This window comes from Cucurbita pepo, chromosome 12, assembly GCF_057944985.1.
Source record: "Cucurbita pepo subsp. pepo isolate OVF chromosome 12, ASM5794498v1, whole genome shotgun sequence".
NCBI lineage: Eukaryota > Viridiplantae > Streptophyta > Magnoliopsida > Cucurbitales > Cucurbitaceae > Cucurbita > Cucurbita pepo.
Window position 1 is genome coordinate 10,176,087 of NC_141809.1, and position 25,025 is coordinate 10,201,111.

Genomic DNA, 25,025 nt, shown 5'->3' on the forward strand with positions numbered 1-25,025 from the left:
GCCGTGAAGTTTAACGGACCACCGTCGGAATCCACCTTCGGAAGAGACTTGTACAAGGATTGAGAGGTTAGTGAGGCCGACGCTCCGTCAAGACCCAAGAACATTTCGCGAGGTAAGGTTATGAACGATATTTCTCAGATCTGAGCTTTTCCTATGTGAATTGAGTCCTAAAATGCTGAAATATTCACCTAGGAACAACTCTATGCACGATCAGTGAAGAAGTTTGGCCAAGACCTCAACCCGAAGGCGGAGATCCGAGAATCGTCTGAGAATGGTGAGTGAACTTTCGACGCTCTTAACTCGTCCGGTAGTCAAGAAAAAATTACAAAAAAATACTAGGATGTACCCCGTAACATGATCTAGAATTTTGCCTAAGAAATCATATTGATCCGATCTACAGATTGAAAGATATGAAAATCGGAAAAGGGGACTGTGTTACGGATTACATCTCGAGAAAATTCTCGAAACCGAGTACATCTTAGGAGGCATGAAATGGATTACATCTCCAGAAAAAAAAAAAAAAAAAAAAAAAAAAGCAAGAACCTCTTAAACCGATTTATGTAATGTTCCATGAACAAGATTTGAACCAAATTTTTTAGTATGAATTTTACACCCAATGGCTCTAGCATTTTCCTGACATCTTTTGCAATATGACCACAATATTTACTCCTCATGAAGTGTTTCTAAGCAGGGAGATTATTCTTACCGATCAACATGAGTTGTTTTTAGCATATTTTGTCTTTACCCACATGTTTGTTAAGAAAATTTCAAGAGGTAGCCAAACATAATATTGTTCGAAACTAAACACGTTTAACTTTTGAGTCTTATGCTTGAAGCACCAAAGTAGGCAACATGATTTTTAGAGATAGTTTTCACTCCTAGGAGCAATTCAAAACAAGTAACTAATGTGACCATATCATTGAAGATGCAAGAAATTGTGGGGGCCATCAGATGCCAAATTTGGATTCCCAAGGTCCAAATTTTAGGTATGAGATTACATCTTAGGAGGCATGTGAGTAAGGAAAAAGCATGCTACAAAAAATGGTGTTGGTTTGTGTGGATAGTTTTCACTCTTATAAGCAATTCAAGATAAGTTGGTAATGTAGGTATGTCATGGTAGATGCACGGGAACGTCAAGGGTATCAGTTGCTAGTTGCTGAATCCAAATTTGAAATCGTGGTCCAAATCTTAGCGGGGGCATTTGCCATTTCCAAATGGCTTAGTTCCCCTTTTTTTTTTTCTTTTTCTTAAGATTTTATTCTAAACAATAAAATCAAAAGATTTAATTATGTAGTAAGGGTTGTTTGAGTTGAATAAATTTATGATCCAATTAATTGCGTTAGGTCTAAAAATATCTCAACTCGACCCAGCTAAACTCACGAACAACAAATATCTTAAGACTTGAAAACACGAAACATAGCATCATCGATCAAGACCAAATTCTGTTTTTATTTTCTCTCTTTTGTGATTTCTGTTATTTTTTGGCCTTATTTACCATGGATTTGGGCAAATTTTGATGAGTTCTGGTACATTAAACTCCTAGAACATTTAGCTACTTTTGATATTTAATTTTTCTAGGACTATCGACATTTTTCCTATAACTAAACTTGGTCGAGATAAATAGGTAGATAATTCGATATTAAATGTAAATTCCTAAAATACATATTAATACTTGTCACTTAATTTTCTAATCTGAAAGCTAAATTTTAACAAGTCATATCCAAAAGTTGCAACCAAAATTACAAGATTGACGAAAAAGATAGATTTAAGGACACGACTTGTTGGATTAGTCACCTCAAATTTTAATTCTTCTTTAACAATAATGATGGATCTGTGCAATATGGGAAGTAGTTAGGAGATTCAATCTAACTCATCCATTCTGTCTAAAAGATTTCTAATGGTAATTGATTTGTTTAGGGTAACTAATTGAAAGAGGAGTTAGATATTTTTGTTGGTTAAAGATTCTTTTCTTGAGTAATGGATTAGTTTTTTTTTTTTTTTTAATAATGGTTGTTACAATGGTCTTATTTAGAATTCAAAACTAGAAGGAAAAAAACAAGACTTGGAACAATTTTATTATATAAGGTGGTGGTAATAAAAACATTAGGTTGTTCACGACACAAAGTCTCCTTCAAACAGTCGACCATTTTATTTATTTCGAAAAGTACAACAAAAGAAACTCAAAAGAATGAGAGTCAAATGGATAGAGGCGGTCTTCTTTTTTAATTAAGGTTGTCTATTATATTTGAAGTTCTATGGCAATGAACAATCCATTGGACAACATAAGGAGAGGAGCATATCTTGGGGTTCGGTCTTCCTGAAATGATAGGTTTCACATTCGTGCATTGGGAGGAAATAGGACCTTTTATTCCATTGTAAGTGAGGTCAATGTTGCTTACTTTTACATCGTCACATGGTAAGTGACGGCTGCAAATAAGTTTGATTGCCAGCACAGTTGCAGAACTTCCTCTAATGTTCTTGAAGCTCACTATACTAATCTTAATTTTTGAAGGAATCTAAAAATTAAAATGAGACAACAAATGGTTTATTTCTTAAGTTATAATGAAAAAAATGAATGAAAGGTTCGAGAATGCGATCCATACCTGCCGATTGCACTGATTCCACGGACAATACTCTTGGTCTATTAGAATAGGGTTGCTAACATTGACCATTATAATGTCCAAAAAGGGCATATTGATGGCGGTGCTGCTAGCAGCAGAAGCTGGCCACGTTTTGATCCTAACACCATTAGTGGTGTTAATTAACGTGCAGTTCTTTACGATGACACCTTCAACAAGTTCTTCGTTAGTGTATCTTCCAAGACTTCCGATGCTTATTCCATGTCCTGGTCTGCACGTCACGTTGGTGACTTCAATTAGTTTGCTTCCATCTCCAAGAGAAATGCAATCATCTCCAGTTGCAATTTTGGACTTTGTGATTGTGATCTTATTGGATGGACCGATGTGTATTCCATCAGAGTTTGGACTGTTTTCTGGTGCCATTATATTGATATTATGGAATGTGAGGTTGTTGCAGCTGAGGACGTTGATATGGAAGTTCTTGCTATCAAGTGATGTTATTCTCTTAACGGTTGAATTGGTGATGAAGTTGAACCTCAAACTCTAAACATTTTGTATAATCAAATAATATTTTGTGAGAGTCGGTAATGAAGCTAAAAATTTGAACAGAACCCAATAAAATTGAAAACTCAAAAAAAATTCACTTCTTTACTTGATTGTTTAAAGATTATCCTCTAGAAAATGAAGAACATTTACCAAATCGTAAATGTCAGAACATTAGAGAAGACATGTAAGAGGCCCTTTCAAAAACAACAAGATGCATGAGATTGAGAAGGAAAGCTAAAGGCATATTACTTACAACAGGGAGTTTGGGCACAATTTATGCTTTGTGGCAATCATTCCTTTTCCAAGCTGCCTTTCCTTGGCCATCAAAAACTCCTTCACCTGATAATGTCAATTTATCAACACGTGCAAAAGTGATCCAATTTATCAACACGTGCAAAAGTGATCCAATTATCTCCCTGAAGACTTTTTTGTGTCTGCAATGTTCCTCCAAGTTGAAAGTCAATTGGGCTATGACAAGGTCCTTCAAACTTCCCTTGCTTTACTTTAAATATCCCTTTCGGAATAAAAATTGCACTAGAACGATTGGACGTGCATGCATCCTTCCATGCATTTCCCTTTCGGAATAAAAATTGCACTAGAACAATGATGCTTTCTCTCTCAATATCATTCTTTATAGATTGATCTTTTATAATTTTTATAATATTAGTCTTTGTATCACTATCATCACAATGAGAGTGACAAACTAAATCACATGTGAAACACCTTCCAAATGTTTAAGAAATTATTATAGTCATACCAGTCATTTTGTTGCTTTAAAAGTAAAAAATGTTCCGTATACCATACTTCACAATCTAAGGTAAAATTGATCTTAACCTAAATTTTCTAAATTTATGTAACTAGTGTATCACTTAAAGCTCAAATCTTTAACTCCATACACAATAAAAAAATTCTCATTATCCATGGATACTTTGAGAAAACTTTAATTTTTCAGGTCATACATTAGTTTAACTAATATAATTTAATTAACTATATATTTAAGGTTAATTCTCATCTATGCATTAATTATCTCCCACTCAGGAAAAATAATTAATCATACTCTCAACATTTGAGGTTACTTAGGATACTATTCCTCTGACTTCATATTTCAATGATATTATCATTCTTTGAAGTCTTGCATCAAATATTTGACAATTTTGTCAATATAATATATGAGTCAATATTGACATTTATCCTTAAATTTCTATTTTTAGGAGATACAAAATTATTCCAAATCTATTTATGGTAGAGTGAAAGATCACATCAATTCATAAGGAGTAATATGTCTCCAGCCTAAAAAAAATTGAAAAAATCCACTCATCAATTAGTAATTTTCTTGTTTTCACAAGCTCATTACAATTTATTTAAAGTTATAGGTTATCAAACTTCTATTATAGATTAAATTCATTTCAGAAATCAACTTTTACTCCTTTAGCAAATATTTTGCTTTTGAATTTTAATAATAAATCTATATAATAATATGTGCAGATGTATCCTCTTAGATTTCTTTTCACAAAAAGAATTCTAAATATTTATTTAACATATCTTATATATACAAAAATGAATTAGAGAATAATAATAGACTCTAGAATTACAATAGGAGAGAAAGTCTACTTCTAGCTACTTTCTCCCATTAAGTTCAACTCTTTGTCATGAGTCTGTTTTGGAGATCTATATCTTCTTATCTATACATAATTTTCCTTTTGTAGGTCAATTCATATCGTATGAGTTTAACCTCATCAAGAATATCTACAAATCTCTGGATTTTATGACTTTAAAATATTTATCCTTCGTCATCATCCCTCATAACTATTTTGAGGGTAATAAGTCCTTAAATTGGTCATCTAACATGACAATTTGAATTTTAGTAGGATTGAATCATCTCATAATTCCCCCACTACGATGAGACTTATCGAATTAATGACTAGGATCCACTTGACTCTCAAGCGAAATTAAATTGTTAACAACTTGGAACTATTTAATTAACACTATCTTGTTGGATGATGGGACTATGATGGAAGTGCCACATCGACTAATTTAGGGAATGATCATGGGTTTGTAAGTGAGGAATACTAACTCCATTGCTATGAGGCCTTTTGGGGAAGCCCAAAGCAAAGCCATGAGAGCTTATGTTCAAAGTGGACAATATCATACCATTTTGGAGAGTCGTGTTCGTCTAACATATCTCACCTTATTATAAGTGTATGTCCTTCTATGAACTTCTTTAGAAAATTACATTTGTCATACCAATATGTTTTTCTATTTAGAATTAAATAAAATACTATTTTGTTTCTCTTTAGGAGTAGCCTACACTTAGGCATAATTTTGAACATATTTGTCTTAGCATATATGCTTGATTACAATTATTGAAGTGTTGTACACTAAGTTTACTACATTTCCATAATTCCAAAAATTGTCTCATAGACAATTTTGAAGGCAATCATGTTCACTATGCAATCTCGGTTGCATATCGTAACAAGAGTTCAATAATAGTGTATAATTTTTTTTTAATACGTGACTATATCTAATATAGTATTGTTTTCTCCTCTTACATCACAATTTTACAAAATTGTATTATGTTGAGAGTTGGAAATAAATTCCACCTTCTATCAACTAATTTTAGTACACAATGTTCTCATACTATTGACAGATGTCCTTCTCGTACTATCAACTAAACCTTAAACCCTAAACCCTAATACCTACCACCAAGAAGAAAAATATAAACTAACTACATTTAATGAATAAAATAAAATATACTACTATTCAAATTTAAAATATTTAATATATATTCCCTAACTAATATATTCTTCAAATATTAAATGATTACATATATTCCATAACTAATTCAAACTAGTTTGCACTAAATTCTGACATCTACATCATCAAGTATTTTTCAAGAATTACATATCAAGTGTAATGAAAAACAAATCTTGGTAGTAGATCTTATATCAGCTATAAGGGGTGTCATCTAGTCTCCACAAAAAATCTAGTAAATCATTTAGTTTTTTTTCCACAGAGTAATTTGGAAAATTTCTTTCACTATAAGCTAGGAACTATTTCCTATCAATAGCTTTGGTCATAAAATTTTTCTTAAATTTTATAATACTTAATTTGGAGATCATTTAAATAATTATCTAAATTTAGCTTCTATGGACTTAAACATCTCATATGTTTTTGTCATTTTCTTATCTTTTAGTCATGACATCCAACCTATCAACTAGAAGATATGAACAAAGCTTTCTCATCACCTTTGATTCATCAATCATGTGCTCTTCGAATAATTCGATTCACATTGACAATAGGTCTTGAGAACATTGCAAAATAAAGACAAAAGAAAAAAAAAATCATACACTTCCATCATAGTGCTAATATTATTTTTTCAAGTATTAAAATTTTCTCAATATGACTTATCAGTAGTGAAAATTAAACAATGGAGATGTTGAACATTATATTTGAAATATATAAAATATTATTTAATTACAAACAATCAACTATCCATTCAATTTGAGCATGAGAACAAACAATTTTATAAAATGAACCCTATAAACAATTTCTAATGCTATGGTACTTTAGTGATTTAGAACAAGTGCAGCCGTAGGGTAGGTCAAGTGTTCCTTCACTAAACTGAGACAATCTCAACCAAACATTATATCAGAATAACTCTTATTCCTATAATATTTAATTACCATTAGTTCGGTCAAGAACATCATTAACAACCTTAATGATCTATTCGTAAATGTAACCCATCATTTTAGATCTTGTAATTTTATACCAACAAGTGCCACCGTAGGGTAGGTCAAGTATTGGAAATATAATTACTATCTTATCCTTCTCAAGAGTTCACCCTGATATTGACCCATGCAAACACCTTCCGCATGGGGACGGTCCAAAAGCCGCCATGAGGCCCCGCATGGGTCTCACGTTATGAACCAATGATGGAGACCATAGGATATGTTGACACATTTCCTTCTCTCATTTACTATAAATACTTTCTCAAGATTCACCTTGATATTCACTCATGCAAACACCTTCCGTGGGGGGATGGTCCAAAAGCTGCCACGAGGTCCCGCATGAATCTCACGGTGTGAATTAATAATAGAGAACGTAGGATATCCTGACATGTGTCCTTAATATCTTTATATTGACAGATGTCCTTCTCCACCTAAGTATTTTGAAATAGGGTTTTCTATTACTCAGAAAAATTAGACTAATCTCATTTATCTAAGTTTTCAATCTACCCTTTCATTACCCTTATGTTGGTTGGATTGCTTTTAATGTGAATTGCCAAATTTTTAAACTATTAAAAAAAACTAATCACATCGTGAGCTTGCTTAATGAAATTAAATAAAATTTGACTAATTCAACTCCCAAGTCGGTTCCGAGGTATAGGTGTTCCATTTCTGTCAGCTTAAATACCTCAGCCTAGTCAGAACCTTCCTTAGACAGAGTTCCCTTGTAGTCAATTTTTTATTTAAAATTCATTCCTCTTTAATTAACTATTAATTACAAGATTAATGAATGAATTAAATTGTCTTTAGGATCCTATTGAAAACTAATTCCCTTCCGGAATAATCTTAAAAATCTAACATTTTAAACCCTTTAAAAAATAATTTAATAGATTACTCAAATTCTAATTATATTAGAACAAACCATAATGGTATTAGGTAAATATCATGCATTCAATTTAAGAAATAAATATCCTAATTTAATTTCCAAGCATAACAATTATATTCAAATGCATAGGGAAAATACATCCTAATTAAGAAATCATCTTATTTCTATAAGAAAACAACCTAATAAAAAAATTTCAAATATAACATTTATATTTAAAAAAACAATTAAAATGAATGATTATGCTTAACCTATAATAGGATTTTAAACTAAATGACATACCAGATGCATTTAATCAATCAATTTAAAACATAGAATATATGCATAATTACATTTAAAAAATAAAAATCAAAATTGATCAGGCATGTAGGCATATCCTAGAAATTGAAAATGAATTAAATTACAATAATTTAGATGGAAGACATATCTTGATTTTCAAGATCTTTTATGTTTGGAACAATTCCAAATATAATAAAACTAGATTTTAAGATCTTTCCTATGGTAACCAATTCCAAATCTAATAAAATTAGGATTTGAGATTTTTCCGATTGATGGTGTTAATATAACACATGCGGAAGGAATTTGGATCTTAGGCACTTAGAACATCAATTATAGTAAATAACTAGCATGTTCATAAGTATTAAAACTTAATGAGTTTGAATACTAACCTTTTGTAGTTCAAATTCCTTTTTCCTCACGAACCGGTTTCGAACCACCACTAGTGTCTTCTCCACTATCCTACGGCCTTAGAACGGGATTGTGGAATCCGGTGAGTGACTAAACTTGGGAGGGATTTTTTATATATGAAGAGAGTGTTTGTGAGAGGTTTTTTCTCAAGGTTTTTCACCTAGAAGAAGAAGATCTTCCATGTACCATGATCACTCTATTTAAAGAGTCATGTTTGCATGTTCATGCAAATTTGAGATCACCAAATTTTGACACTCAAAATTCCACTCAAATGTTTGGGATTATGTGGCAAGTATGCATGTTTGAGTTAACCAAATTTTGACACTCAAAATTCGACTCAAACGTGTGGGGTTTATTTGGCAAGCATGCAAGTCTGGTTAAACCAAATTTTGACACCTCAAAATTCCACTAACATGAATTTTTCCATTAAATGAAGTCAACATTTTGACTTTCTTCATTTTAATTTAACAATTAATTTGAATAATTAATTTCAAATTAAAGTAACATTTAAACTATTTAATTAATATTTAATATTAATTCAAATGCCAATCCCAATCAATTCCGACACATAATTGATTAAAATATTTAAATCTTATTTAAATATCTCATATTCTCTCTTTTTGTTCAATTCGTAAATAAAACAAAAATGCGGTTAAATATATCGTATATATGTAGCGCATATTCCCTAATTTGAATTCGAACACTTCGAACTCACTCGTCACACTGTTCTATGGTTTAGTCCGATATGAGCTAGCAGAGGGACCTAATGGACCTATAGATCATGGGCTCCAACGATCCAAGATTAACCTGTTAAACTCATTAACCTAGTTAACCAACATTCGTTAACTACTAGGACACTCCACTATAGCCTAGTAGTTGCACTCCCCTCAGTATAGATATATTTTTGTCCATTTGATATAACAATGATTAGTAAGTCGATCCTTCACAGGTTGTTCGTAACTAGAGCTGGGTCAATTTACCGTTTTACCCCTAAAGTTACTTCTTGTTCCTTATGTCTCACTGATCCTCTAATGAACAATTGGTTTGTGGTCCAACCAGTAAACCGAATCCCTCTCAGGCCAATGAGAGGGTGGGGCCCCTTGTTCAAGACCTAGAGTCAGTGCTTAAGGGAACTACCTCTCTTCTATCCCTAAAAGTGGGTAGGAGTGAATTCCATCTTGCACCCCACGTCCCCAACCATTCACCTAGTCTTACCCCTGAAATGGGAGGCCTATTGAGTCGGCGAACTAGAGCCACTCTCACCCATGCAAATCTAAGGATAATTCCGAATAAACAGGAGTTCATGGTTAGCTCAGGATTAAAACCGAGTTACCTAGGTTATCGAATGAAAAGAAAATCAGTCTCAACAGTAAACGACATTATAAAGTGAGAGTGGTTTTCTTCATGGTCCAATCTTATACAATACTCTTTGCATAGGACGCCCCCACTCACATGTCTCCACATGTACAATTTAGTGATCACATTGTTTATATCATATACAAAAGTGGGCCGCATCCATTGTGTCCCCAGAATAAAGTACTCAGCCTTATCCTTATACTATAGATCATTTTGACTATATACTTGAACTTGATCCACTCTTATGTCTCTACATATAGTTCAAGTAATCATACTATAGCCAGAGTGTTCTTAGTTTATTGGATTTAGATCAATGAGAGTGTTCTTAGTTTATTGGATTTAGATTAATGATAGTAAAGTTCACTTTATTCAATGACAATCTTTATTGAATAAACAACAATAATAACTTTATTGAAAATAGAATATGTTTTTGTTTACAAACTATGAGTTTTAGGACATAAAACCCAACACCGATATGTAACTATTCCATATGTAATAAAATTAGGGTTTGAGATCTTTCTCGTATGGAACTATTCCATATGTAAAAAAAATTAGGATTATTTCCTGGTTGGAACAATTCCAAATAGAGAACTTTTCCTATTCGAACAATTCTAAATATACATATTTTACTTTTAGAATAATTCTTAAGGTAGATTTTTTTAAAAAAATTTTTTGGAACAATTCCAAATGTAGTAAAATTAGGCTTTCAAAACTCTAAATTGTACCGCAAATGGATGAACGTCGTCATGGCCGCCCCTGTCACTTTTCAATTTACAATGAACCTAACCGTATACATTTGTCTAACAAATCGGTAAATCTAATGCCAAAAACAATCAATTTTACAAAACAATAATACATATATCTTATATATGAGAAATCAAATACCCACTATACTACTTTTAATTCAAAATAAAAATCAATAGGCTCTATACCAATGGAAGGGAACGAACTCTTCAATGTTCCCCCAATCTTGTTCACTCGTTACATGAACTAGGCATATTTAAATATACATTTTGATTCTTGCTCCGAGTTTATCACATTGCTTGTAAAGTTTTAAACTCGCACAAATTTTTTTGTAACTGTTTTTTCTGTTAGTTGTTCTTTCATTTTCATGCATTGCATAGTGTATTTGAGTCACTCTCGATCTTTCGATGCCTCAAAATTCGGGGGGTAACAAAATAGGTCTCTTAGGTATGTATTTCATAATACAATTTTACATACAATGTATATCCTAGTCGTTTTTCTTTTTTCCTTTCATAAAGTTAACATGGAATCAAAAACCTAAGATATAGTGTTCGAGTATTTGTTTGGTTGTCGTTTTAGTCTTCGATACGTATTTTTTTCAAGTTGCACTCGTAACTTAGTTGGTTAGAGCACTTGTTTCGCAAGCGAGAGGTCTTGAGTTCAACTCTCAACAAGAGCACAAATAAAGTCTAGAGCACAAATAAATTCAATGTTGTTAGACTGAATTCTAAAAGTTTAGCCTAAAGAGTCATTTTATATAAAACAAAATAATACAATTTTAATATTAGATTGAATTCCAAGAGTTTCATAACATATCTATTTCGTAATACAATTTTATTTGATTTGGGTTTACATTATAAAGACAAATTAGTATTTTGCTTATTTTTCTCATTCCTATAAATATATCTCTTTGGTTTGTATTTTATGATACAATTCTATGTACAGTGTATTGTAGTAGTCTTTTCCGTTCTCTTCCATAGTTGCTTGGGTGTTTATTCGTTTTGGCGATTCAAGAATTAGTATGTTTTTAGTTTCAAGTAGCTCTTGTAGCTCAGTTGGTTAGAGCACCCGTTTAGTAAGCGGGAGGTCTTGAGTTCAACTCTCAACAAGAGCATTAATACCCTCTAGTATGTTTCTAATAGACCTTGCTCGTGCAAAAATGCTATTTTAAGTGAAAGATAACACATTATTTTCTCCCATTTCACTAGAATGAACGAATAAGGTGTCTTAATTATGCCACAAAAACTTCTTGGTGGATAATAAGATTGTAGGGTACGTGTTTAAATTTAGAGATGTTTTATAGTATTTTTTTCACTTTAGAATATTATATTAAAATTCTAAGTTCAAATTAATTAATGGACGTTATGGTATTGATGGACAAGACATTTACAACATTTCAATGGACTATATATTACTTTAAAGGTTTATTTTATAAATAGTCATTTATGTTATTAGTTTGGTACAAAGATTTTGGATATTAGAATGAAAGTTGAATAGTATGCTTCTTTACCCATGAACTTGTTCTTTTGCATTTCTTGTGTTTAGATTTATGTGCTAGAGTTATGCAAGTAGTCTTGACTGAGTTATTCTGTGAAGCGATTCGAATCATGAGTTTATAAATGAGTTTTTTTTTCTTTTTACTCTTTATCTTAATCATTGAGGTAGTCGGTTCAAAAACTTTCTCTTAGATTGATTGCTTATCGTTTTGTGGTTTCTTGGATAATTTAGATCTAAACATCTTGTTCTTCAACAGTAATATTAGATCGAATTTCAAGAGTTTCATAACATATCTATTTCGTAATACAATTTTATTTGATTTGGGTTTACATTATAAAGACAAATTAGTATTTTGCTTATTTTTCTCATTCATATAAATATGTCTTTTGGTTTGTAGTTTATGATACACTAGCTTGGGTGTTTATTCGTTTGGTGATTTAAGAATTGATATGTTTTTTGTTTCAAGTAGCTCTTGTAGCTCAATTGGTTAGAGCACCCGTTTAGAGCATTATTGCCCTTTAGTACGTATTCTCCATGATTGTGAGCTAGTACATTGAATAGAATAGAGAATATTTCTTTCCGTCAACAAAAGAGGATCGTTCCCCAAATGTCCATTTAAACCATGAACGTTATATGTCGTAGGTACCTGTTTATATGTTGAATTCTTGTAACAACTTGAACCCCAACAAAAGCTACAATTAACTTTATTACAATTGGTATCATAGTTTTGTGGTTGTAGCATTTCGGCACACAACAAGTGGTATCAGAGCTTTGAAGGTTGTATTAACTTTATTATAATATAAGATTAAAGCCATTTTCGATCTTGCCTCCACTATTGGTACAACAATTGGTATCATAGTTTTGTGGAGCATTTCGGCACACAACAAGTGGTATCAAAGCGTGGTTGTCGTATTTCGGGAATTCTAAAAGTTTTGACCCCCATCAACCATGAAACGTGCTCACAATCATGTTATGTAGTATGCCATGTAATGTGGGTCATGTGAGACGCCATGTAATGTAAGAAACATATATGCGATGTTAGCACTACTTATGTAATGTCATGTTAGATATGTTAAGGGACCTCATGATGTATGTCACGTGCATCGGGATTCTTCCCCTTATGTTACGAAAGAATGAAATACGATATTTATGTTTGTCATGATATCATGCGAGCTCTTTTCTGTTCTGTGGTGTTCGGCTACGTGTAACACGTTGTGCTCGACCAAGTCAGGTCCAGGGGGTATGTTTACGAGCTCGCCTGGTGGGTCCATGTACACGTACATGGGTCGTGTGTGAAGGAGTACTACACACCCAACCCTACCCAGAATAGGAAAGCGCCCAAGGCTATGAAAAGTTTATGAAAAGTTAAGGTCCCGCTCATATGTTGCATGTGTTTGCATTCCTAACCCCAATAGTGGGTGACTTACTGAGTATTTCATAAAATACTCAAGGCACGTGTTACCTACACTTTTTAGGTAAAGACCCTACATTTTTTTCAGGTAAAGGCATGGGGACAATGTACGGTTGACCAAGCTTGAAGCTGAGAACACCATGTAAGTTGGAGATTTGTTACCTACATTTTTAGGTAAAGACCCTACATTTTTTTCAGGTAAAGGCATGGGGACAATGTACGGTTGACCAAGCTTGAAGCTGAGAACACCATGTAAGTTGGAGATTTGTTACCTACATTTTTAGGTAAAGACCCTACATTTTTTTTTCAGGTAAAGGCATGGGGACAATGTACGGTTGACCAAGCTTGAAGCTGAGAACACCAGTTGGAGATGGGATATTGTTAGGAGTTTACCATTTTTAAGTTACATTGATTTATTTTTAAATTCAGTTATTTGAAACTCTAATTCATTTAAATTCAGTTATCTGAAAGTTTATTTTTGGAGATAAGGTTGTTTTGGAGCGGATTCATTTTTAAATTCAGTTATTTGAAAGTTTATTTTTAGAGTAAGGTTGTTTTAAATTCAGTTATTTGAAAGTCTAGATTAATTCTTAAATTCAGTTATCTGAAAGTTTATTTTTGGAGATAAGGTTATTTATGATGAGCTTACCCTTTAATACGTTATGTATGCATGAGTGACGTCACTAATTAGGTTAAAGAAAATTAGGGTCGTTACGGTTGTTCTAAAAAAAAGTTAACTCTTAAGGTTAAATTGGTAATCATCTCCACCGATTAAGCAAATTATGAACTTGTTGTAAATTGTCATAAATTTTTTTATTTAATTTAGTTTTTAACTCTCATCCCATGTATAGCCGTTTTGGTTAAATAAAAATATTAATTTGGTTATTTGATCTTTAACCATTTTAATTATTATCTTATTTATTTTGGTTATTAATCCTCATTAGTATATATATAACATTCATATTCTACATGAATTATCCCTATATAAAGGGTTTGTCTAGAAGATTGAGGATATCGGAATTTGATTGAGTTTGTGTCACATTGTATTTTGAGTGACATTTTGGAGAAACTTTTTGGTAAGAGACTTTGTAGCGTGAGAGTGAAGTATTCACTTGTAAACACTTTGATTATTAGTGATTGGTGGCTATACGTGGATGTAGGGGAATTTCTTGTCTCTGAAGCACATAAATCTTTGTCTTTTTGTTTAAATTTCATTCGTTGGTGTTGTGAGTACATTTGATCTTGCTTCCACTATTGGTACAACAATTGATATCATAGTTTTGTGGTTGTAGCATTTCGGCGCATAACAAATGGTATCAGAGCTTTGAAGGTTGTATCATTTTTGTACAAGTGGTATCAAAGCCTGGTTGTGGTATTTGGGGTATTCTAAAAGTTTTGACCCCATCAACTACAAAACATGCTCATAATCGTGCTTATTTTCTTGAAAATCAATTTTCAAGAATTGTATTTTTCTACTATCATCCAGATTACTTGTTACAAATGGCAGAGTCATCTGATATTAAATCAGGATGTGGATCGAGAATTTTGAGTTTTAATCTTGAAGTAGAAAAATTTGATGGAATCAATAATTTTGGTGTTTGGCGCAAAGTTACTGATTTGTTGGCCATGCAAGACCTTGATGCTTCTCTCGTAGCGGAGATGCCTGAAAACATAATGAAAACATGACAGACGCATAATTATGTATGACTCAAATTTGATCTTGGTTATAACATATGTGAAGATGGAAAGCTCAAAGATTGGAATTGAGAAGTTCAATTGATCCAATTTTGGTTTCTAGAAGATGTAGATGGAAGATTTTCTGTACCAGAAAGATCTCCATGAATCTCTATTGGGGTGAAACCGAATATCATAACCATAGAGCAGCGAAAGCTCAAGGATCGGCAGGCCTTAGGGTTGATTTGGTTGACACTGTCCAAAAATGTGGCGTTTCACATTATCAAGGAGAAGATAATGTAAGTTCTATTGAAGGCGCTATTAAATAGGTACGAAAAACCGTTGAGTATGAACAAGGTGTATTTGATTCGAAGATTTTTCAATCTACAAATGTCTGAAGGTAGATCTGTTGTAGATCATATAAATGAATTCAATATGATTTTTAAGTCAACTGAGTTCGGTGGAAATTAATTTTGAAGATTAAATTAAAGAACTGATTTTGATGTCCTCTTTACAGTTGTGGGATACTGTTGTTGTCCGTTCCCAAATATCTAATAAGTTGAAGTTTAATTAAATTTGAGATTTAGTTCTCAGCGAAAGTATTTGAAAACGGAAAATTGGAGATTCTTAAGGCAATGCTCTTAGTGTTGATCAAATGGGAAAAAGTAAATGAAAGAGCCCAAACAAACAAGGACGATGAAAATCAAAGAACCGAAAAAAATCTCCAAACATGCTAAACGTAACGTGTTGCAATAATTCTTATTGTGGACAGCTCGATTGAATCTTGGATTTTGGATTTAGGCGCATTATTCCATTCTACTCTAAGTAAGAAATTGTTTCAAAATTTCAAATCCGAATTTTTTTTAAGGTGTATCTTGCCGACAACAAAAACCTTGATGATTGAAATGAATGGAGATGTCTGCAAACAAACTTGAGTAAGAAATTAAGACATTAAAGAAGTTTAGATATATTTCTGGTCTCAAGAAGAATATAATCTCTATGGATTAGTTGGATAGCACATGTTATGCACCAGAATTCGGAAAAAGTTCGTGAAAGATTGTGAAGGGTTCCATGGTTGTAGCACATGACACAAAATTTGATATATACGTAGAGTGCATAAACATGGTTGTCGTAAAGTGGAATCATGAGGGATGATTAGACGGTGAGAACCTACAACCCTGAACCATGAAAGACTCAAGGAGTCAGGAATTATGAGAGTGGAGACTTGAGTCCCTACCAAGACCGCCTAACCACCCTTGAGACCTAGAAGGCCACCTTAGTACCTCGGGATGTAGAAGAAAGATTTCTAAACCGATAGTAGCTGGTATGGCGTTCAACTAGTTTCCACTCACCTTTCCACTCTTGTACGATACCATCAAGCGAGGTGTTACATTGGTTAGGATTGTGATACTCAGTGGTAGATTGACTATTCTGCATGGTGGGTCCATCCTATGGTAGAACATTGAACACGCAAGTAGTTAGAGGTTAACCTGCACATAAGATTCTTCCTATGGGAGGATTTCCTATGGGAGGATGTTGATCATGCAGGTTGTTGGGTTTTATGTCCTAAAACTCATAGTTTGTAAATAAAAACATATTCTATTTTCAATAAAGTTATCATTGATGTTTATTCAGTAAAGATTGTTATTGAATAAATTGTATTTTACTATCGTTAATCTAAATCCAATAAACTAAGAATACTCTGGCTATAGTATGATTACTTGAACTATATGTAGAAACATAAGAGTGAATCAAGTTCAAGTATATAGTCAAAATGATCTAAAGTACAGGAATAAGGCTGAGTACCTTATCTTGGGGACACTATGGATGCGGCCCACTTTTGTATATGACATAACAATGTGATCACTAAATTGTACATGCGGAGACATGTGAGTGGAGGCGTCCTACGCAATGAGTATTGAATAAGATTGGACCATGAAGAAAATCACTCTCACTTTATAATGTTGTTTACTGTTGAGACTGATTTTCTTTTCATTCAATGACCTAGGTAACTCTATCTTAATCCTGAGCTAACCATGAACTCCTGTTTATTCGAAATTATCCTTAGAATTGCATCGGTGAGAGTGACTCGAGTTCGCCGACTCAATAGGTCTCCCATTTCAGGGGTAACACTAGGTGAATGGCTGGGGCGTGGGGTGCAAGATGGAATTCGCTTCTACCTACTTTTAGGGATAGAAGAGAGGTAGTTCCCTTAGGTACTGACTCTAGGTATTAAACAAGGGGCCCACCCTCGCATTGGCCTGAGAGGGATTCGGTTTACTAGTTGGACCACAAACCAATTGTTCATAAGAGGATCAGTGGGACATAAGAAACAAGAAGTGACTTCAGGGGTAAAACGGTTAATTGACCCAGCTCTAGTTACGAAAGACTTGTGAAGGATCGACTTACTAATCATAGTTATATCAAATGGACAAAAATATATCTATATTGAGTGGAGTGCAACTACTAGGCTATAGTGGAGTGTCCTAGTAGTTAACGAGTGTTGGTTAACAAGGTTAATGAATTTAACCGGTTAATCTTGGATTGTTGGAGCTCATGATCTATAGGTCCATTAGGTCCCTCTACTAGCTCATATCGAACTAAACCACAGAACAGTGTGACGAGTGGGTTCGAAGTGTTCGAATTCAAATTAGGGAATATGCGCTACATATATACGATATATTTAACCGTTTTTTTGTTTTATTTATGAATTAAATAAAAAGAGAGAATATGAGATATTTAAATAAGATTTAAATATTTTAATCAAATATGTGTCGAAATTGATTGGCATTGGGATTTGAATTAATATTAAATATTAATTAAATGGTTTAATTAATCATTTAATATTACTTAATTTGAAATTAATTGTTGAATTAAAATGAAGAAAGTAAGAAGGTTGGCTTCACTCCATGGAAGAATCCATGTTTGAGTTAGTGGAATTTTGGGATGTCAAAATTTGGTTTAACCAAACTTGCATGCTTGCCAAATAAACCCACAAAGACAAATTTGAGTATTATTTTGAGTGTCAAAATTTGGTGAACTCAAACTTGCATGCTTGCCACATAATTTCAAACATTTGAGTGGAATATTGAGTGTCAAAATTTGGTGATCTCAAATTTGCATCAACATGCAAACATAACTCTATAAATAGAGTGATCAAGGTACATGAACTTCTCCCTTCCAAAAACCATGAGAAAAACTCTCACAAACTCTCTCTTCATATATACTAAATCTCTCCCAAGTTTAGTCACTCACCGGATTCCACAATCCCGTTCTAAGGTCGGAGAATAGTGGAGAAGACAATAGTGGTGGTTCGAAACCGATTCGTGAGGAAAAAGGAATTTAAACTACAAAAGGTTAGTACTCAAACACCTTTAGTTTTAATACTTATGAACATGCTAGTTATTTACTATAATTGATGTTCTAAGAGTGCCTAAGATCCAAATTGCTTCCTCAGGTGTTATATTAACATCATCAATAACTTTTCGAGCTGGCTTGTATCGAAAAGTAGCACGCCCCAACCTTGGGCGATCTCATGGCCTGTGCGACGGGTTTGCCAGTTCACTCCTCCATCGACGACAAGCAGGCTGACACTCACCATGTTCCTCACCTGGTACAAAATTCAAGTGTGTGTACCAAGACTGTGAAACTCTAGAGCCTATAGAGTAAGCTGGTGGTTCCCTACTCTGACATGGATGCGATAAGAGCCTATAAGTATGTTGCTTATTGAATATATTTATACTCATTCTTATTTACATTTCTTTTTCAGGTCCGTGAAGCTACAGATCGTGGCGATAGGGTTCTCGGGAGCTTAGAAGTCACAGAGGAATTGTCGACTTGAGGTGTTTTTGATATGAACCAAGAGACATCAATAATACAATATACTTCAATGTAGCATGAATTGAAACATCTTTTGATAATTTTGACAACCTAAGGCAAGAACACTTGATTGAGATTCGAATCACTCCACAAGCAAGATCGATCATGTCTAGCTTGAATAACTCTTGTTGATCAAATATCTCAAACACTTGTTTGAGATTCGAATCGCTCCACAAGCAAGATTGATCATGTCGAGCTTGAATGATTCTACATGCAATCTAAACTACATAGAATTGCAAAGAAACTTAGCCATTGGCTAAAGAAAAGCACAAATGCTTCTTTCTATATTTCCCAAGTCTACTTACAAATACAACATACATGGCTTTATATAGCCTCAAAATGAAACTATTAAAGACATTCCAAGAGTTGTAACATTCATACTTAATGGCGATAATTAACCATTATGTAATTGTAACCTAAAGTAAATTAAAAGTCTTAAATAACAATCAAACTTCATTCCTCTTCGATGTGGCATGAATTGCTTGATAATTTTGACAACATTTTCTTCACATCTTCATTGAAGTATATTGTATGATTGATGTCTCTCGGTTCATATCATTCTCCACTTCTTCAAGAGGATTCGTCCTCGAATCTATTTGTGAAACTTTGCTGCAAAAAAAAAAAAAAAAAGATATGGAAATATAGACGACCTTGCAACACTCTCTCACGTGTATACACTCAAGGAATTTTAGGCCACTCTGTTTGCACTCATTTACACAAATGAAGCTCTCATTCTCACCTCTCAAATTTTTTTAGTAGAGCCCAGATTGGATTTTTTTATTTTGGGTCGATTAAAAACTATAAAGATAAAAACAAATTGAAAATAAACGCAAAGGAAACATATATCCGATCTTGAGCCTGAAGCTCTGATACCAAATGATATGACAAGGAATCAACTACAAGGGGAGTAAGATTCGGATTACCTTGTTGATCGAATATCTCAAGCCAAGAACACTTTGTTTGAGATTTGAATCACTCCACAAGCAAGATTGATCATGTCTAGCTTCAATGATTCTTGTTGATCAAATATCTCAAGACAAGAACACTTGATTGAGATTCGAATCACTCCACAAGCAAGATTGATCATGTCGAGCTTGAATGATTCTACATGCAACCTAAACTACATAAAGTTGCATAGAATGATATGAACCAAGAGACATCAATCATACAATAACTCTAAATTACTCTAAATTGCAACCCACCCAAAATTTACAACAATCAAACTTCATTCTTCTTCAATGTAGCATGAATTGAAAAATCTTTTGATAATTTTGACAACCTTCTCTTCATATCTTCATTGAAGTATATTGTATGATTGATGTCTCTTGGTTCATATCAGTTTTTCTAGACTACGTACATATAGTTGTCACTTAATACATGTCATATTTGTTGGAATTTATGCCCTAAAGCCTCGTAATTAATTATTTAGTTTTTAACAATAATTTTTATTAGTTTATTTGTAATTTAATTGTTATCCATGGTATGAAAATCCAAGGTTATTAATGTAATCTTGAACCGTATTTGGTTGACATACAAGAGGATCGTGTTCAAGTAATAACTTAAAAAGTCTATAGTATATGGATAAAGTTGGATGCCTTATCTTGGTAACACTATTGATACGACCCACTTTGTAATGGTTACAAATGATTTGATTCAAATCGTTCATATGGAGACATGTAAGTGGGGCTACCCTATACAATGAGTTTGTATAAGACTGGACCAATAAATGTTTAATCTCTCTTTATAAATCCGTTAATTGAGAAGATTAATATTTCACACAATGATCATATGCGAGTCGATCTTAATCCTGAGTGAGTTATGAACTCCTGCCAGTGAGGGCTTGTTCTTTAATTTACATGGGTGAGAATGGCTCTTTAGGCCGATTCAATGTGCCTACCATTTTAGGGACTTGACCAATCAGGGAGTTTGAAACATAATATCATGAGATGAAATTCACTCTTTTCCAGATGAGGAAACTAGATGAGTTGTTCTCTTAAGTACTGATTTCGGGACTTGAACAATGGGGCCCCACCCTCTCTCTGGCCCGAGAGGGACTTGGTTTATGATTGGATCATAAACAAATTGTTTATTAGAGAATCAGTGGTACTTAAGTTGAAAAATGTAATTACAGGGGTAAAACGGACTTTTGATTCAGCTACAATTATGAACAACTCGTGAATGATCGACTTGCTTGTAATGATTATATCAATGGAAATAACTTGTCCTACAGTACATAAGAGTGCAACTCTAGGTCTATAGTGGAGTGACCTATAGTTAATGAATGGAAATTGATTAATTAAAAAGTTTAATTAATTAATTTTGTATCACTGGAGCTTATAATCGGTAGGTCCATAAGGTTTTCTTGTTAGCTCATAGCAACTTTAAAGGTTCAATTTATTTGAAAGAATATTTGAAGTGTTCAAATTGATATTTAAAATAATTAGATATATTAAATATAAAGGGGGAAAATAAATTTAATTTGAAGTGTCAAACTAATATTTATATATTAGATATTAAATAAATTGAGAAAATATATTTAATTTGAAGGTTTCAAATTAATATTTAATATATTAAATATATTTAAAAAGAAAAATATATTTATTATATATGATACCATTAAATATTAAATTATGATACATTAAATAAAAATATATTTTAAATTTGAATCAACTCAAATTAATTAAATATATATTAGGATATCTTATAATATTTAAATATAGTTTAGATGAGGTATTATATCCTAATAATATTAAATATGTAAATATATTATTTGCAAACATTCTCAGAGTCATAACAGACCAATCTCTCCCCCTTTCTTTGGAGAATGAAATTACAGGAGAGATTTTTCCAAACTGATTACATCCTAGGAGACATGAACAGGATTACATCTCAAAAAAAAAAAAAAAAACAAGAACCCTTAAACCAATTAGTGTAATGTCCCATGAACAGGATTTGAACCAAATTTTTTAGTATGAATTTGACACCCAATGGCTCCAGCATTTTTCGACATCTTTTGCAATATGACCATATTATTTACTCCTCATGAAGTGTTTCTAAGAAGGAAAATTATTCTTACGGATCAACATGAGTTGTTTTTAGCATATTTTGCTTTACCCACATGTTTGTTAAGACAATTTCAAGAGGTAGCCAAACATAATATTGTTCGAAACTAAACACTCTTAACTTTTGAGTCTTATGATTGAACCACCAAAAGTAGGCAACGTGATTTTTAGAGATAGTTTTCACTCCTAGGAACAATTTAAAACAAGTAACTAATGTGACCATATCATTGAAGATGCAAGGAATTGTGGGGGCCATCAGATGCCAAATTTGGATTCCAAATCCTGGTCCAAATTTTAGGCACGAGATTACATCTTAGGAGGCATGTGAGTAAGGAAAAAGCATGCTACAAAAAATGGTGTTGGTTTGTGTGGATAGTTTTCACTCTTATAAGCAATTCAAGATAAGTTGGTAATGTAGGTATGTCATGGTAGATGCAGGGGAACGTCAAGGGAATCAGTTGCTAGTTGCTGAATCCAAATTCGAAATCGTGGTCCAAATCTTAGCATGGGTACCATTTGCCATTTCCAAATGGCTTAGTTCCCCTTTTTTTTTTTAAGATATTATTCTAAACATATAAATCAAAAGATTTAATTATGTAATAAGGGTGGTTTGAGTTGAATAAATTTATGATCCAATTAACTTACTTAGGCCTCAAAGATATCTCAACTCGACCCAGCTAAACTCACGAACAACAAATATCTTAAGACTTGAAAACACAAAACATAGCATCATGGATCGAGACCAAGTTTTGTTTTTATTTTCTCTCTTTTGTGATTTATTGTTTTTTTTGGCCTTATTTAGCACGGATTTGGGCCAATTTTGATGAGTTCCTGTCCATTAAACTCCTAGAACATTTAGCTACTTTTGATATTTAATTTTTCTAGGACTATCGACATTTTTCCTAAAACTAAACTTGGTCGGGATAAATAGGTAGATAATTCAATATTAAATGTAAATTCCTAAAATACATATTAATACTTGTCACTTAATTTTCTAATCTGAAACCTACATTTTTTCAAGTCATATCCAAAAGTTGCAACGAAAATTACATGATTGACGAAAAAGATAGATTTAAGGACACGACTTGCTAGATTAGTCACCTCTAATGTCAATTCTTCTTTAACGATAATGATGGATGTGTGCCATATGGGACGGATATAGTTAGGAATTCGATCTAACTTATCGATTCTGTCTAAAAGATTTCTAATGGTAATTGATTTGTTTAGGGTAAACGGAAAGAGGAGTTAGATGTTTTTGTTGGTTAAATATTCTTTCCTTGAGTTATGGATTAGTTTTTTTTAATAATGGTTGTTACAGTTACATTGTCTTATTTCAAATTCAAATCTAGAACGAAAAACAAGACTGGAACCATTTTATTATATAAGGTCGAGGTACTAAAAACATTAGGTTGTTCACGACACAAAGTCTCCTTCAAACATTCGACCATCTTATTTATTTCGAAAAGTACAACAAAAGAAACTCAAAAGAATGAGAGTCAAATGGATAGAGGCAGTCTACTTTTTTAATTAAGGCTATCTATTATTTTGAAGTTCTATGGCAATGAACAATTCATGGGACAACATAAGGAGAGGAGCATATCTTGGGGTTCTGTCTTAATGAAATGATAGGTTTCACATTCGTGCATGGGGAGGAAATAGGACCTTTTATTCCATTGTAAGTGAGGTCAATGTTGCTTACTTTTACATCGTCACATGGTAAGTGACGGCTGCAAATAAGTTTGATTGCCAGCGGAGTTGCAGAACTTCCTCTAATGTTCTTGAAGCTCACTATACTCATCTTAATTTTTTAAGGAATCTGAAAATTAAAATGAGACAACAAATGGTTTATTTGTGAAGTTATAATGAAAAAATGAATCAAAGGTTCGAGAATGCGATCCATACCTACCGCTTGCACTGATTCCACGGACAATACTCTTGGTCTATTAGAATAGGGTTGCTAACATTGACCATTATAATGTCCAAAAAGTGCATATTGGTGGCGGTGCCGCTAGCCGCAGAAGCTGGCCACGTTTTGATCCTGACACCATTAGTGGTGTTAATTAACGTGCAGTTCTTTACGATGACACCTTCAACAGGTTCTTCGTTAGTGTATCTTCCAAGACTTTCGATGCTTATTCCATGTCCTGGTCCGCACGTCACATTGGTGACTTCAATTAGTTTGCTTCAATCTCCAAGAGAAATGCAATCATCTCCAATTGCAATTTTGGACTTTGTGATTGTGATCTTATTTGATCGACCGATGTGTATTCCATCAGTGTTGGGATTGTTTTCTGGTGCCATTATATTGATATTATGGAATGTGAGGTTGTTGCAGCCGATGACGTTGATATAGAAGTTCTTGCTATCAAGTGATGTTATTCTCTTAACGGTTGAATTGGTGATGAAGTTGAACCTCAAACTCTAAACATTTTGTATAATCAAATAATATTTTGTGAGAGTCGGTAATGATGCTAAAAATTTGAATAGAACCCAATAAAATTGAAAACTCAAAAAAAATTTACTTTTTCCCTGATTGTTTAAAGATTATCCTCTAGAAAATGAAGAACATTGACCAAATCGTAAATGTCAGAACATTAGAGAAGACATGTAAGAGGCTCTTTCAAAAACAACAAGATGCATGAGATTGAGAAGGAAAGCTAAAGGAATATTACTTACAACCGGGAGTTGGGCACAATTTATGCATTTGTGGCAATCGTTCCTTTTCCAAGCTGCCTTTCCTTGGCCATCAAAAACTCCTTCACCTGATAATGTCAATCTATCAACACGTGCAAAAGTGATCCAATTATTTCCGGGAAGACTTTTTAGTGCCTGCAATGTTCCTCCAAGTTGAAAGTCAATTGGGCTATTACAAGGTCCTTCAAACTTCCCTTGCTTTACTCTAAATATCCCTCTTGGAATAAAAATTGCACTAGAACGATTGGACGTGCATGCATCCCTCCATGCATTTGCTAAAGCCGACAT

The 25,025-nt window shown here is 33.1% G+C and overlaps 1 non-coding gene and 2 pseudogenes across 1 annotated transcript; 1 reads left to right on the forward strand and 2 right to left on the reverse strand.

The window, feature by feature from the left end:
* Positions 1–2,222: 2,222 nt before the first annotated feature.
* Positions 2,223–16,539, reverse strand: LOC147789987 (exopolygalacturonase-like; annotated as a pseudogene).
* On the forward strand, positions 11,561–11,634 carry TRNAT-AGU (transfer RNA threonine (anticodon AGU)). The gene has a single exon. It is a non-coding gene; the product is annotated as a tRNA-Thr (tRNA).
* A 7,074-nt stretch (positions 16,540–23,613) lies between the features above and the next one.
* LOC147789989 (exopolygalacturonase pseudogene) lies at positions 23,614–25,025 on the reverse strand (annotated as a pseudogene).